A 16,337-nucleotide genomic window follows, 5' to 3' on the forward strand; every position below is an offset into this window, starting at 1 on the left:
TAATGAGCCTGGAAATGAATCAGACTCCCTGACCCCTGTCCTTGCAGCCTTGCTCTGAAGGTTAAAACCTGGCAGCAGCAGCAGCTAAAATCTGTGCTGGACCATCTTTGAGCACTCCAGAGCACATCCCACCTCCTGCCCACACTTCAGGGGGGCACAGACCCTTCCTCAGCTGGTTCTGGGCTCTCTGGGATTTAATCAGGTGGGTGGATCAAACTTTCATGTCTGCGTGCTGATTCTGGAGATTTTCCTGGACACATTGACTTATCTTTTGTTCATGGAGGATGCTGAAAAACATGCTGAAGAATCATGAAGATGACAAGAATCTTTGTTTCTCAATTAATTGTAAATCTGCTGAGAATTTATCAATTTTAATTTAGGAACTTGTTCTAGGTGTAGCCCAATGTGCTGCAGGGCAGCTCTCCTTTGAATTAGTTAAAACCTTTACTAATAGCAGGAAAGTACTGCATGGTTGTGTTAAGTAGATGTCACTTGAATAATATTTTTTCCTGATGTTTGTCTTAAATATATTGGGTGAATATGCACCATTACAGTGTCAAACCCCTCAGTTTTGACATTTAAAGCACTTTTGCACTACCCTAATGAATAACTGCTAATACTTTAGTCATCAGACAACTCCAAGAAAACTGATGCTGAGTTTCCACATATGCAAATAACATAAATTGACTCTTGGGCTTTTTTAAGACAAATGAAAAGCAAACAGTTGAAACAAAATTAAACTGCCATTCAGCCTGCATGCTCACAGTAACTTCTAGTGGTTGCAGTTAATGTGAATGTACATTTCTTTTGGCTCAATCATTATTTTTAACAGTGAAGCCTATCTAATCATTAGCTGGATCGTGAAGTCAATTCCTTTCATGTATTTAGTAGCTCATCTTGCCTAAATTGTTTCAGTTCCTCAGAGATAGTTTTTGAATATGCATGGCATATTTCAGCATAATAACTAGGAAGTCATTTTATGTTGCATCTCATTAGCAAAATAAGTATCAAAACAGGTTTCCCTGCCCTTAGAGGAAGCTCTTCAATTAGCTCCAGAGAACAATTCACCTTCAGCTCCCTCACAGGTTAATACCTATTCCAGAATATTTGATTTTAAATACTGGACTAGACTCATTTTAATTTCATTGCATATAACTTTCTTTTCCTCTTCAAGGATCATAGAAGACCAGACCAATTTGGGACTAAGTTGGGTATAAACCTAAGTCTGAATAAAATAATTTTCTCTGTGCTTTAGCACAATGTTTTTGGGATGGACTCCTCATCTCCTGCTCTCAGTATCATGGAGTGAGGCTTCCGAGAGCATCTGGCTGCTCAGGTTTCTCCTTCCCACAAATTCAGGACGTAGAGATATAATTTGTGTAGCGGAGAACCCTCAGTTCAGTGCTGCTCCTCCTACATTGTGAGAGTGCAGAACTTGCATCACAATTGTTTCATGTACCACATCCATAGATGGCCTATAAAATAAATTGTATTTATGCAGCTACAAAAAAAAGTCATGTTTTAAACAAGTAAATCCATGCACCCCAGCTGGGATAACATCATTCTCTGCTGCAGCAGAACACAGAAATCCCTGAAATGTGGTTTGTGGTACCACACAACAGTTTAGGACAGAAAATGTGCAAACTCAAATGTGCATTCAGAACTAGAGAGAAAGGCTGTGGAGGTAATTTGTGGTGCTGTAATCAAGAGAGTTACTTTGTCTTTTGAGATCTTGGGACTACAGTCCCATGAGTAAATGACCATCACAACTGTTGGCTTCTTTTGTTCCATTGGGGTTTTTTTGATGTTTCCCCATATGGCTGTATTTTCATGTGGATAGAAATCCTCAGTAGAATCCCTGGGCCCAGGGGATGCGTCCCAGGAAAAATAAAGAGAAGCTTGAATATCTGTCTGCTAGAGCCCAGCTCTGGTGCTCTAGTCTATCCTTGAAGCACTCTCAGTAAATACTGATTTTCCATGAGATTTACACTGTGTTTTTGTCATGGGGATCATGAGAACCATGAGTTTGAGGAAACCTCAGGATTTTTATAGTACACCCTCCTGCTTACCTCGAAATAAAATGCGTGTTGGGTTGCTGGACTGGAAGACAAATAGTTGTTCTTTCACTCCAACAGGCATGAGGGAATCTTGCAGATACAGGAATATGTTGTTTAGTAGTTATAATCATATTTGACACAGTTTCCCTTCATTTGCCCTCATGGAATTTATTAGAGATGTTCATATTGAAAACAAAGCCTTCCTGCAAAAAGAATCTGATGGAAACACAAGATATGCTGCTGTGTCTACAGGACACTCATTCAGGGGAAAAGGGGGATTATATGTCTGGCTTAAAATTCTGACCTGACTTACAGTAAAAACTGCATATTTATAACTTGCAGCTCTAAATACACCACATAAACATTTTTGGTGTATTTTGTACACGTTTTGTGAGGAACAGATGTGGAATTCACTGAGCCTTATGTACTGTGGGTTGCAATGAAAAGTCAGGAAAATACAGGATGCCATAGGAAAAAGATGTGTGATGTAAATGGAAACAAATTGCATCTCAGTGGGACGTGGCCTGGACAGAGCAATCATTCTTACTCCTCAAGTAATTTCTATTTCTCCAGGGAGGTGCTTTATAATTAATGCCCTTTGTTTATGGTACACTTATGTCATCAAGAAAAAAATAAAATACAGAAGTAGACGTGTCCTTCATCAAGTCTCGCAGCGTGCAGGCCAGCAATTACTCTTATATAACTTGTTTTGTGTGTAACATAAAGCTCCCATGCCGAGCTGAACACTGAAGGGCTGCTAATGCATTCACAGCACAAGTTGGGAGAAAAGAATTCTGTTGAGTGGGGCTATGAAAAAAAAAATCCCTTTGGCTTTTTGGAAAAAAATCCCTCCAGCCTGTCTGTACGGATGAGTGGGCTGGAGGCTGAGGTTTGGTGTGTTGTGCTTGCAGGAAGGGTGGATGTGGCAGGAAGGAGCTCTGCTCTCCATCCTTCCACCCTGCACTGCTTGGGGAAAGCTCAGGTGTGTTCTGGAGGGCTGGGAGAGGTTCCTCTGGAGGTTTGCATCAATTCTCATCATATTTATGAGAAAACCTGTAAGAGCTGCTTTGCTTCCAGGCTTTTTGGAGCCAACATCAGAGTTTGATTCCTTCTTTATTCAAACCCTGTGAGTGTTGCATAGCACTAGCTCAGAGCTTAGCTCCTGTGAAAAGACATTTCTGTGATGCTGCTCATGCTTTAAATACATCATCTGTGGATTCCAGTGAACTCACATCTGTTGAATGAAGCCAGTTACAAGTTAGAAATATTTCCTCAGTGATTAACTTGTTTAAAAGTTTTATTTTGATTTAAAATCCGTAGTTTCAAGCACAGCAGTTTTTGCTTTTTTCACAAATTTGTTTAAGGACTGTCTGATCTGGTTGGCCCAGCTGCAGAGCACTTGATATTGTGAAGTTTCTCTTGCCAAAGGTATTTAAGCTCACCATCACTAAGGTTGCCTGTAAGCTAAAAAAGGAACTGATTTAAAGAAATAAAAGCTTCTAAGCCAAAATTTGATCAAAACACTTCTTCGTTACAGGAGAAAATCAGGATACCAGACAGACTGAAAAGTTTGATAAGTGTGGGTAGTAGGTTAAGGTTATTTGATCATAATTCAGTGAAATGCCCCAAGCACTGCATTTCCCTTGCATCCCTCCAGCAAGCAGGACTTCAGTTTTATGCAAAAACTGAGAAAATGGGGCATTTCTGTACTGGGATTTGAGCTCCCCAGGTGCCAGGATTGAGCTGGCCAATCTCTGTCTTCTCTGCCTTTTAACTGATCCATGGCATCAACAGCTCTAGGGCTGGCCTGGCTCCTGACTTCAAAAATTTAAATTCTCAGAGCTCTGTATCTCTCCTGTTATTTGGGAGTTTTATTCTAACCTTGGGTTTGCAGTCCATGGGTTCCCTGGCCAAGCCAGATTTTGCTGTATCACAGCTTGAAAAAGTGGCTGTTTTAGTATCAGATGCATACTTAAAAAAAAAAAAAAAAAAAAAAAAAAAAGTAAATACATTGTTTGTGGGGGAAGGATTCACACTTTAAAATAAATCTCATAATTTTTTAAGGCCTGACTCATATTTTTAATGCTAGTGTTGGCAATAATGCTGTTTTTCTCCATATGGTTCATTTTGAAAGGAAAAAACCTAACACTACCCAGTGGGACACTTATCTTGAAATTCAAATTGCAGTAGATATGCAAAAGAAAGAAGACGAAAAAGGAAAGAATGCAAAAATCAAAAAATCCCAGGACAGAAGTTTAGAGATGGATTATATCTTGTCTTCTCGGAGATGTTCAATAAAATTTAACCAAATGAATTTGGATTTGAAATGTATTAGTGAAACCATAATAAATCGTTTTATGTACACACAGTCAGAATTTAAATGGCCTCAATTTGCTTTAGTGCAATTCACTTTGAAATGAGTGAAACCAAGTTATACTCTCTCTATTTCTGAAAGAAAATCCATCCTCTTAGCAGAGCCGATCTGTGCAATTTGCCTTAAATTGACACCTTTTTGGTTAATTCAGCTTCTTCTCCTGAGTGTCCTTGACGTATCTGGGAGCTAACAAAGGGATGAATGCTGCCAGATTCAGGAAGATTCTTCCCTCATTATGCTCACCTCTAAATTTTGCAGACTCTCAATATGCTGTGTGGAACACGTTGTGTTCCTGCCCTGATGGAGGCCGTGAAAGCTCTGCTGGAAGGGGTCAGAGTTAGACACGCTGAGAGGATTGTGTGCGTAAGGATGTGTGTGAGAGGATGTGTGTGAGAGGATTGTGTGTGTAAGGATGTGTGTGAGAGGATGTGTGTGAGAGGATTGTGTGTGTAAGGATGTGTGTGAGAGGATGTGTGTGAGAGGATTGTGTGAGAAGATTGTGTGTGAGATGTGTGTGACATGTGTGTGAGATGTGTGTGAAATGTGTGTGTGAGATGTGTGTGAGAGGATTGTGTGAGAGGATTGTGTGTGAGATGTGTGTGAGATGTGTGTGAGAGGATGTGTGTGATGTGTGTGAGATGATGTGTGTGAGATGTGTGTGAGATGTATGTGAGAGGATGTGTGTGAGATATATGTGTGAGAGGATTGTGTGTGTAAGGATGTGTGTGAGAGGATTGTGTGTGAGATGTGTGTAAGGATGTGAGGGGATGTGTGTGAGATGTGTGTGAGAGGATGTGTGTAGGGATGTGGGTGAGATGTGTGTGTGATGTGTGTGATGTGTGTGAGAGGATGTGTGTGAGATGATGTGTTTTGAGGTGATGTGTGTGAGAGGATGTATTTAAGATGATGTTTGAGGTGATGTGTTTGAGGTGATGTGTTTGAGGTGACATGTTTGAGGTGATGTGTTTGAGCTGATGTGTTTGTGCTTCCCCAGGCAGATGTGCTCCAGCTGAGGTGGTTGTGGAGCTCCACCCTGGGGGCCTGGAGCTGCCAGCCAAGGGCACCTTCCCTCCAGCTGCCTGCCCTGCAGAAAGTTGGGAAGAGAAGATAGACAGGAGCTATCCCAGCCTTGTGTCCTTTGCTGCATCTCAAACCAAGGTGGCAATTATCAGTGCAGTTATCAGTGCAACAGAGAAAACCATGTAGAGATCACAGACAGTAATTTTTGTACCCCATTAATACTGGCACAGCGTTGAGCTGATGAGGCCTTTCTGCTTTCTGCTCCACAGACAGGGCCAAGTGAAGCTGGAATGGCACAGCCAGGTAACACCAGCTCCAGCACAGAGCCTGCCACGGCAACAGAAAACAAAGAGATTTTTTTCAACTAATTTTAAAAAGTAATAACTCGTTCTACCATATCCACTGTTCCTCATGTGCTGACAGGATTTCTGATTTGGTGCTGGGGGATCTAAAGAGGGATTAATGCATTGTCTGAATGAGACACCACAATTATCCTTCTTTGGGTTTGTTGAAATGGAAAGCCTGGAAAATTAGTCTCTCTCTTTAAAATAGCGTATGGTGATGTGAGATTTTGATTTAAAGACCCAGGATATCATCATAATTCCTGCCCCATATTTTAGTTCTGGATTGAGTTGATTTTATTTTTATATTCTCTAAGCTTCATTCTTTCATTTTGTGCAATCAGATGAATAATTTTTGAATTATGGAATAGAAGCTGCTGTCCATTATTTTAAACACTTGCACTAAATACTGTCTTCTTTGTCAATTTTAAGAAACACACATTCCATATCACTCATATTATTTTCAAAATAAGTACCTAGCTTTTCAGTCATACAGATCTTTAAAAGAGGACTTGGATTTCTATAAAATGTTGTTAAAAGGAAGCAGTTTTTGAGCATCTGTGGTGGCTTTGAACATCATGAGAATCATGTAAATCTCACCAGTATCTAACCCACCTTTAAACTCCACTGTAAGGGGGCAGTAGATCTGGAGAAGTTGTAGAAAGCTAAACTGCTTTACAGCAAAAGTAGATCCATCTATGTGTGTAATCAGACAACAAGGTAGATTAATTTAATTGTGATCCCTGTGGAAACATAAGAGACAGTTCAAAACAGATGATTTTCATAGCAAAACATTTTCCATCTTCCTTAACTGGAAAGGAAAAACCTACATAGAGCCTTCAAATCAGGCTGTGGAGGGGTCTGAAGTTTAATACAGATTAATCCTTGGAATTAAAGCCTTCCCATTCTTGATACCAAGACAGATTTTCTTAAAGCTGCATTCCCATTGGCCACATATCACACCTAGAAGTGTGACAGCACCAAAAGTGAGACCTGATCCCCATTGGACAGTACTTAGGCAAAATGCATTATATTTAGAAAGGAACTGATATCACTTATCTGCCTTTTGAAATTATTCTTTGTGTATTTTCAGTGGAAGCTGTGTTTTGGACTAGCAGTTCTCACGAGGTGTTCCTTTACTCTCAGTCACCAGGGAGAATGTATGGAACACTGGAGCAGTTCCCAAGCAGCCCAGATGAATAGCTGGGAGCTATCTATATTTTTGTGGGAGTGGGGTTGGGGTTATGGCATTTTCACTAGTGATTAAATGTCTTCCAAACCTATTCACGCTGCAGAGCCATAAATTATGGATTTTTCACATTAATGAAAAGAGCCCTTGGAGCCCTCTGGAGTGCATAGTTCTATTTTTACATTTCACTATTGGAGAATGAGGAAAGATAGGCTAATGTGTTTCTTTTTTTAAAATGGCAGGAACAGAAATTTGGCCTGTTCTGGCCTTCGTTCAAGTGCCAACATCGTTACCATTGTGGGGGACACACTCAGAGTTCATTTTTGTTACGTCATTTCATCAGGGGGATTTTTGTCACTCAATTTGAGCTCATTAGAAGACCTGACCTAAAAAAAACCCCATACACAGGAAATCTGAAACTGCTCATCGTGGTATTTTTATACCACTATGAAAATAATGTGGTATACGATCTTAGAATGGGGTTATAATTTGGAAGTGAAGCTTGAAACTTTCCAAGAAATGGTGTTGAAGCTTATCATGATGCTGTTTTTTCTGTATTGTTGCCTGTGTCTGGGTTTTTGTGAGTAAAGAAAGGGAAGAAGGTCTAATCCCCTATGTTTGCTTTTCAAGGGAGATTCTGTCATCTTTTGGATGTTCTGAAGAAAAAGCAAAAAAAAAAGCTTTTCATTAAAGTAGAATGGAAAAGACCCTGCCATTCCTAAGGTGACTCTGATGAAAAATAAATTAAGATCAAAAGCCCCAAATCACAGGTCATCTCTACTGATCACCTGGCAATCAACAGGGAACACAGAATTCCATCTCCACATGGTCTGTCTGTAAAAGTGTGTGTAGCTGTATTTGCATAAATAGTGCTCTCTCATCCAGCACTGATAAAAGTGAAAATAATGGATCGCAGAGAGAAAAACTGAAGTAATTTATTCTTTTAGCCTCACATCACAACAGATTTATTCCTTTTTTTTTTTTCCTCTCTTTCTTTTTTTGTTTTTGTGAATCCCAAGCTAGGTCTGCCCAGAAGTAAAATCCCCTGAGACAGCTCTGATTCCAGCAATTGCCATTTTGGGTAAACAGTGTGAGACATCCCCAAGTTTCAGCTCTCTGCAAACAGGAAAAAAATTGTATTGAAGTTGGAATCCTGAAAGGGGTTACTAACTTTCAGCTTCTTTGAGAAGTCAGTGAGGTTTCTGAGTGAAAACTCCTGGGTGTTCCTGTAGCCTCAGACACAGAATCTTCCAGCCACCTCAGCATGAGGCTCCTTCTCAGAATACAACATTCAGTTGTTGTTGGACAGGTTATCCTAAAATGGTTTCAGGCACGTAGAAATGAGTCAGGAGTGAGCAGCAGGAATAAGTAATTGCATGCAGGAAAGAGGCAGCCTTGAAGCCTTTGGGAATTGTTTAAAACACGCTGATTTCTTCACTTTTCCTTGTTTTCTGGCTTTGGCAAGAAGATTTTGAAATGAGAAAGGAAAAAAACAACCAACAGAGCAACAGCAACAAAAGCCCATGCAATAAATAAAACCATGGAAAGAAATCAAGATGTTAAAGCTGCAAAAAGCCCGTGCCCCAGCACTATCAGAGACATCCCCAGCAAGTGGCTAAGTCTCATCTCTTGGGAAGGACAGAGGTCAGACTCTCTGGAGAAATCATTCTGTTAATCAGCAATGCCAGGCAGTCTCAGAAATTGAAGAGATCAATTTGCAGATTCAATACATTGTCTATAGTACCTTAAATCAGCCCTAGGCAAGAGCAGACAGAATGGAGGACCAGAGCTGTTCCCAAGCAATTTTCATCTTGATAGAGCTCATCACAGTTGCTTAAAAAATTACTCATCTTTGATGTTCTACAATGCCATAATTTGGGTAGGTGATAGACTGAACTGCAAACAGTGTTTTTGATAACTGCTAAATCTAAATTGCTATTTTAATCAACTGTAACACTTAGATTGTCAGCTGATAAAAAATGTGTGCAGAAGACACATAGCTGGTGTAAGTGCAGTGGTATTTAAAATCAATATAAACTGAGCAAAATTATGTTCCTCTTTGGTTTTCTCCTTAGGTTTCTATGGAAACCTTCTTGGAGGTGGTCTGAAGAAATGTTAAAATAGAACAATAAATTGTGTCATTTATACATGCAAAGTAAATATCCTTCCTGCATGTTTTACGGAGGTGAAAAAGTGATTTCATCATTTAATATTCTCCCTTGACAACCAAATTAACTATGACCCAGTCTCCTTAGGGTTTACTTTTCTGCATTTGGCTAACATGTTTGAGAGAGGAAAAACAGACATATTTTATGCTGAGCATCTATTATTTAGCTATACTTTACTAAACTGTCTTGATTTTTTTTTTTAAACAACAACCTTCACAACTTTTACCATGGAAAGAGTGTCTAAAAAGTTATTTTGAAACTACAGCTCTGTCAACCCCTTCATGAACATGATGTTCCTTCAGATTTTTAGCCAGAAGAATATAAAATGCCAATCTATATTGACACATCACTATAAATAAACAGTAATAGCAAGGGGTTAGGATATATTGTGTCCATGTATTTTCTTAATGATTCACCACTATGTAGGATGACTTTTCACTTATCCTAAAACAGCTACATGTACCAGGGGTGGCTACTTTGATATCCAGCACTGTTCTACTACATTTAGTGGGTTTGTACCTTCATATTTTGGTGTGTAATTTTGCTTTTTGTGCTCTCTTTGCTCTGGTCCCTGCCTTTGAAGGCTGGCTGTTAAATCTGTTGAAAACAAACATTCAGTCTCCTCTGCAGATATGCAGTGCCTGTCATGAACAGCAGCACTTTGAGAAACATTTGGGGTGGCTGCTGATCCCTGCACTGGGTTTAACCCCAGGCTGGAAATGAGCTTTCCCAAGAAAGGTGTTCCTGAGAGCCACAGGCACTGCACACTCACTGTGGACACAGCTCCTGCTCTGTTCCCTCTCCTCACAGCCCTGGAAAACCTCTCTTGGCTCTGCTAATAGGGCTCTCCATTCACTGATAGATTATATTCCTTGTCTCCTGTGTTCTCCTCCTGTCTGGGCCCATTAATAAACCTCTGTAAATCAGGGAAAGTTTTAATTCTCACACTGGTGGCTGTGTGTGCATTTTCTCAGGCTCTTCTTGCAGGTCCAGTGCAGAAAATAATAGGGAATAGGGAGCCTCTTCTACCCGGGTCTTCTGTGCACAGCAGCAATTCATAGTGTTTTTTATTCCTACAAACACGAGAAACTCTGCTAAATCTTTGAGCCCCAGCTAATGAATCTCCCTGCTGAGTATTTGCTGATATATACCATTTCTTTCCATGAGAACAACAATAACAGGTGACAGATGAAGCTGGATGCCATTAGCCAAATCATTTGCTCCCTCAAAAAAAGTATTTTTAGTTTAATTAAAGTTAGGATTTAATATAATTCCTGATAACAGAAAAAATAGGGTTATTTTCTGGAGAATAATTGAATAGTTTTATCCTGGTATTTTTAAAATAGAAGATTTCAGCTTCTTTCAAGTCTTTTTATTTGAAGCTCAGGTTGCTTTTCCCTTTGAGGAGAGGCTGCTTACAGTACACAGGAGATATTTAATCTGCAGGGCTCTAAGAGGGTGCACCCCTGTTTTAACCCTTTGTGCACTCAGCCCTGCCACAGCACAATAACACCTGCAGGGGAGAGCAGAGGACACTGCCCCCAGAGCAGCCCAGGCTCAGCTTTTCTCAGCCAGTTCCACACCTCTGGGTACATCTTCCTGCCAAATCTGCCTCTGATCTCCCTCTCCCTGCCCTGTTGCCTTCATCCATCCTGTGAGGCAGAGGAAGCCCTGCTCCTGAGCTGGCCACAAAGGGGGCACTGCAGTGGCTGCATTCCCCAAACTCTGCTGTCCTCCTTCCTTTCTCTTTCCTCTGTTACCGTCTTCCCTACTTTAAACTCAACCTTCTCGCTTCATCACTATCTGCAGTCCTTTTCCCTTTCAAGAAAACCCCAACTTGTCAGTGCTCTCTGTTCTGCACATAATCTGGTGGTTCATTCTTATGGAAAGGGAGCTCTCCAATGTGCTGCCTCTGGCCGTGCTCAAGGCTGAGGCCAGTTTGAATTTGTGTTATTACAGCACTGGACAGGTAAAGAGAATCAAGCTGCTTACTTTCCATTTGCAAAAAATTAATCCCTCAGAGCTGTGAGAGCTGGTGGCAGCAGAGACAAAAGCTTGAGTGCTGCGTTTGCAAAACTCTCTGAGAGTGCCAGAGGCCTTTGTCAATGAATCCAGAGGGGCTGAGGCAGAAATTGGTCTCAAAACCATTGCTACTCATTTCCACAAACCATTTGTGAATGCAAACAGTGTAACCCTACCACTGCACACTGTGCTTTTCTTGTACCAAGGGCCTGGAGCAGCATGGGTTACACTTTGGAATTTGTGTTAAGTGGGGAACAGCCTTGTCTTACCTGCTGTGGAGGAATTGTCCCTTGTCCCTCTGCTGCCCACACCATGGTTGCCATCTCCTGCAGCTCCCTCATTGCCTGAGCAGCAATTCAGCCTCCCTGGGGGTTGGCACTGGCACTGGAAATGCTCTGTCCTCTATGATGGACATGGGGGTTTGCAGTGGAATGGTTTCTTTGATATTTCTGACACCCTAAGCATGAAAAAGCAGGGCTCTGCAGGGAGATTCATGTGAGTTTGTGCTGTGGAAAGGTTTCTTTTGCAGCACAGCTCCTGGTGGAACTGCCAGAACACACACAGTGATGTCCTGCCCATGGATGCCCATGCATATCTACATCTATTCAGGAAATTCTGTGATTGATAGCCTTGGATGCTCAAAAATAGGTTTTGATACTCAAAAATATAGTCTAAAATAACCAAAGCACAAGCAAGTACTTTAGGAATATTTTGAAGAAACTGGAGGGAGCTGGAGGAAGCAGAAATCCTCTTTGAGAATAAGGGGGTAAAGGACAAGGAACCCAAAAATGCTCTGAGAAGGAGCAGGGCAATGCAAGGGTGACATGGTGAGCCTGGAGTGAGGGTGAGCCAGGGCAGGACAGCTCTGCCTCCTGAGAGCAGCACTTCTGTCTGCCCAGCCCAAGTGACAGAAATACCTGAAAGGCTCAAAGTGCTGCAGCCCCCCCAGCTCCCAGCTGTGCTTTGAGCCATGGTGGGAGCTGCTGGGGGTGTGCACAAAGCTCCTTCAGCACCAGCTCTCTGATGCTCCCTAAGCTAGAATGATTTATCTCACCTCCACCCTATGATCTCATTTTCTCTCAGCTGTGATGCCTTTGTTGAAGTTGTTCACAATAATGGACTTCATCTTCACTCTCACCATGACTCCTCCATTTTCACTTCTGGTGGGGATTACTGCTCTGTCTTGAAGATTCCCTTTTCAATTTTCATGTTAGTTTTTAATAATCATATAATCCAGTTGGAAGATTGCCTAAGGAATTCGTTCAGATATCAGCTAATCACACTGGAACTGAAAGTGAGTGATAAATGCACCAAATGCAAAAAAGCTACCAAATATTCAAGGCTTTGCCAACCTGGGATGCACTGACAGTGAGTAATGGAAGCTGTTTGGAAATCCAGGGAGTGCATTTATTAGTGGTTTAAAATGCTTGCCTTTTCACAATGATTAAAAAAGTTCATCATAATGATTATTCAGTTGCTACTTGAAAGCTAATGGCTAAAATTCTTAGCCAAGGGTTTGGTTTTTTCCCTTGGATGTCTTTCTGTATCCAGGTCTGCAGGTGCAGAGATGATTTGCTACAAAAGGTCTCCCTTGCGCTATTCAGAGTGTGGAAAACAAATCCTGAATTCATGCAAACCTTTTCTGAGATGCACACCCACAGCCTATGGGGTTATGAGGAGCAGAATACCTCAGAGGGGAAGAGCACAAAGTTTGAATTTGGTGTAGTTTGTGCGCTTCCATTTGAAAATTTGAGTTTTTAAGATGGGTCAGAAGTTGAATGAAGAAGTTTGGGAGCAGAAGCACAGACACTGTTTTGATAGAGTACCCTGACAAGACAATGCAATTCTAGGTTATCTCTTCTTTAGTGGCATTCAGGGCAGACTTGCCACTTATCAGAGCCATGGCAAGAGATCTCTGTGGAGAGATGGCAGGGGTAGCTTTTTTGCTTCAAAAAGTAAAGGTGCATCACAGCCAGGTGCATAATATCTTTATACTCTTGTGTTTGGCTTCTATGAGCATGAATAAATTATAATTACATTATATACAACATAAATTTATATAATATTTCATAAATATATATATATATTTATATTTAAAATAAATTATTATTTTTTAAAAAGAGAGACCTACACATTTTCAAGTTGCACCATGAATAAATAAATAATGAGAGAGGCAAATGTCCAAATGTAGCCACAAACAGCAGTGACACCACATGTCCTGAAAGCTGAATCCAGTGTCCAGCTGTAAATGAGAGAATAATTTAGAGAGAATCTCCAAAAGGTGGATTTCCTCTGTTAGACCCAAGGCACAAATAATCATTGCAGAAATTGTGAGAAATGTTAAGCACTGACAGAACTCTTCCATCTCCACAGCACTGAGCAATCAATGAGTTGTTGGCTCTTCAAACAGCCCTGTAAGATAAACCCTTGCTGTGCTCTGCCCTAGGGAAATTCTGCAAATGTCATGTGATGCCCTTTCAGAAATCAGTCTGTGCTTTGGAATGATTTCTGAGGCATGATAAAAGTCAGGTCTGGCAGTGTCTGTACAAAAAGATGACTTCCTCCAAGGGCAGGACCATCAATCCATGCTCCCAGCAACACAAACACTGACTTTTATGATATTGTGTGCATGTCCTCTTGTATCTTCATATAAGTCTGTGCTTTCTGAGAACCTTTGAACATTGCTGCACAATCAATAGCTACACTGAAAATATTCTAGGTTCTGTATAAAGAAATAAATTAGGACTACTCTCATATTTGTGCCATGTTAGTAAAATTTATCCTAAATTAAATGAACATTGTGAAACTGCAACCATAAATATGAATTGGATGGTTAATCCACTTTTTCCAATACTGCTTATATTTCTTATGCTCCATTTTCACAAATATTCTAAGAAATTATTTGCCCAGTAGAAGCAGCAATTGTAAAACAAATATTGGAAAATACTCTGGAGAATGTAAGTGTTAAATTGATGAAATTGATAAAAATCTAGTTTAGAATTTTATTAATTAGAATACAAACATCTATTTTGTATGACTGGAACTTCCAATCAATACACATCAGGCTCTGAATGTTAAACATCTCACAAAAAAGTGCAGTTGCAAATGAAGAATTGCAGTTCCATTTTAGTAGTAGACTCTGTCCATGAGAAGATTGCCAAAAAATTAATTATAATTAATGGAAATGTTGGGTGCACAGTTGCAAAAGTTAGTTGAAAATAGTCACTTGGGGCTGAGCTGAGTTACAGGAGTGCCGTGGCTGCAGTAATTTTTTACACTGAAAGGGATTGTGGGATACAACTGAAGAGACATAAAACCATGAAAGCAATGGTGATTTCCCCCATGCCCATTTTTTGTTTTCTAGGTCTTTTACCAGCTGCAAAAGTTTTGTTGGCTGTACCTGCAGTGCAGATTCCCCAAACCCTGGGAGACAAATATTGTCTGTGTGAAGGAGGCTGCCTGGTTTCATCCCTTTTGTCCCAGTTTCAAGTCTACAGCTCCCTGGCACTGACTAATCAATATTTGATGGTCTGACATGGGAAAGTTGCAATATCTCTGAAACTTGCATTTTGCCCCATGCATCATGCAAGCCAAGCAATAGAACAGCCAGAGAAATAAGCACTTTGCTGTGAATTATCTGTTGCTTCCTCATAAAATTTCTGGTCAGAGCCAGTGGAATTATTAAAAATCATATTGAGCAGAGCTGAAAAGAGTTTCTCAGTCTACTATAAAAAACACAGAAATATATTTTTGCTAGTTTTAAAAATAGTGGGAATATTGCAGCACGACATGGCTGACTCCTCTTTTAGCACAAAAAGGCAGCAATGGAAGATTGCAGGGTTACTCTGACATGACAGCTATCTCATTTCCTGCACAGTCCAAAGCTGGGTACGAAAGTAATTAGAATGAATATAGAGCCAAGATTTTAAGTGCTAAGTAGTACAGCATTTTAAATTCAAGTATCTTGCAGTACAGGGAAAGACACCAGTCTGTAGGGATTGAACAAATTTCTCCTCCCGGAGGCTCAGGTTTTTGGAATCAATAATATCAAAGAGATTATTAATTTTAACTGCTCATTTTTTATACTTTGTGATGTGTCTAAGTGATCAATTCTCTTGCTTAACATTTCTCTTTGCTACAAGAAGAAACAGCCAAGCAAAGCTGATCATTCTTCCATTGTCACACTTCTCCTCATTTTTCCTTCCACTGGATTACTTTCTGAATAGTAAGTCTAGGTAATTTGCTGTCACTTTCAAAGCCAATTAAAATAAAAAGTTTAGCTTTGGCCAGACTGCAAGCACTCTTTTCCATGAGGGAAGTCATGGAAGACCATCTCTAGATGGTGCCCTACTGGGTGTGCTCTGAAATCAACTTCCTTCAAAGGCAGCAGGATCCAGCTGGTGTGAGCTCAGCTGCTGCAGTGGGCAGTGCTGCCAGCATCACATGTTGCAAATGTCTGCCAGCCAGCTGGAAACCCCCAAAATGCTGTAAGGATTACAAGATGTAAAAATAACAGCTTTGAGGGTTTGGCCTTCCCTTTTTGGAGCTTTGGGCTGCTCAGTCAAATCATAAAAGCTGGCAGCACTGGGCATGGAGGGAGGAGCTTTTCCATGTACATTTTCAAACTTTCTTTGTGGATGGAACTTCAGCCAAAGTTGAATAAAAGGAGAGGCTAGGGAGTACCTGATACACAATTAAAGACATGGCACACCATTTTTCAGCTGGTAAGGTTTCACCTTTAAACACATCTGCTTGGAGCAAGTAGCACAGCTTGATTTGTACTCTGGCTGCCCCTTGAGGCAGTGTGGGCACCATCTGAGAACTGAAGTGGATGGCAAAATGGTAAAATTCCCCATTTCAACAGACTAATTCAGCTGCTGAAGTGTGTGGTGAGGTAAGATGTTTGCCAGTCTAATTTTGGCACATACACTTGGGATTCAAACAGGCCGAGGCTGGCCCGGGCCAGTGGCCACAGCTACACTTGGGCAGCACATTTTGCCTCTCTGCCGGCTCTGACACTGCTCCAGGCCCTGCAAGGCAGGTTCCTTTCATCTCTGGCCAGGCAGCTGCCTGAGCAGCCTGTGGCAGAGAGGGGGGTCTGTCTTCACACAGACAGAGGGGAAATAAATGCTGAGTGAGAAGGAGAAAGCCCAAAGGACTGAGACA

At 40.9% G+C, this 16,337-nt stretch overlaps 1 long non-coding RNA gene across 4 annotated transcripts in view; it reads left to right on the forward strand.

Moving 5' to 3' along the window:
• The window catches only part of LOC135278688 (uncharacterized), a 51,136-nt gene that overhangs the window by 17,312 nt on the left and 17,487 nt on the right, over positions 1-16,337 (forward strand). For all 4 annotated transcript variants that reach the window (XR_010346136.1, XR_010346134.1, XR_010346137.1 and 1 more), the window contains one exon: positions 48-202. This is a non-coding gene — a long non-coding RNA (uncharacterized LOC135278688). The remainder of the gene's footprint in view (positions 1-47; positions 203-16,337) is intronic.

Source organism: Passer domesticus, chromosome 11, assembly GCF_036417665.1.
Source record: "Passer domesticus isolate bPasDom1 chromosome 11, bPasDom1.hap1, whole genome shotgun sequence".
In the NCBI taxonomy this organism is placed as follows: domain Eukaryota; kingdom Metazoa; phylum Chordata; class Aves; order Passeriformes; family Passeridae; genus Passer; species Passer domesticus.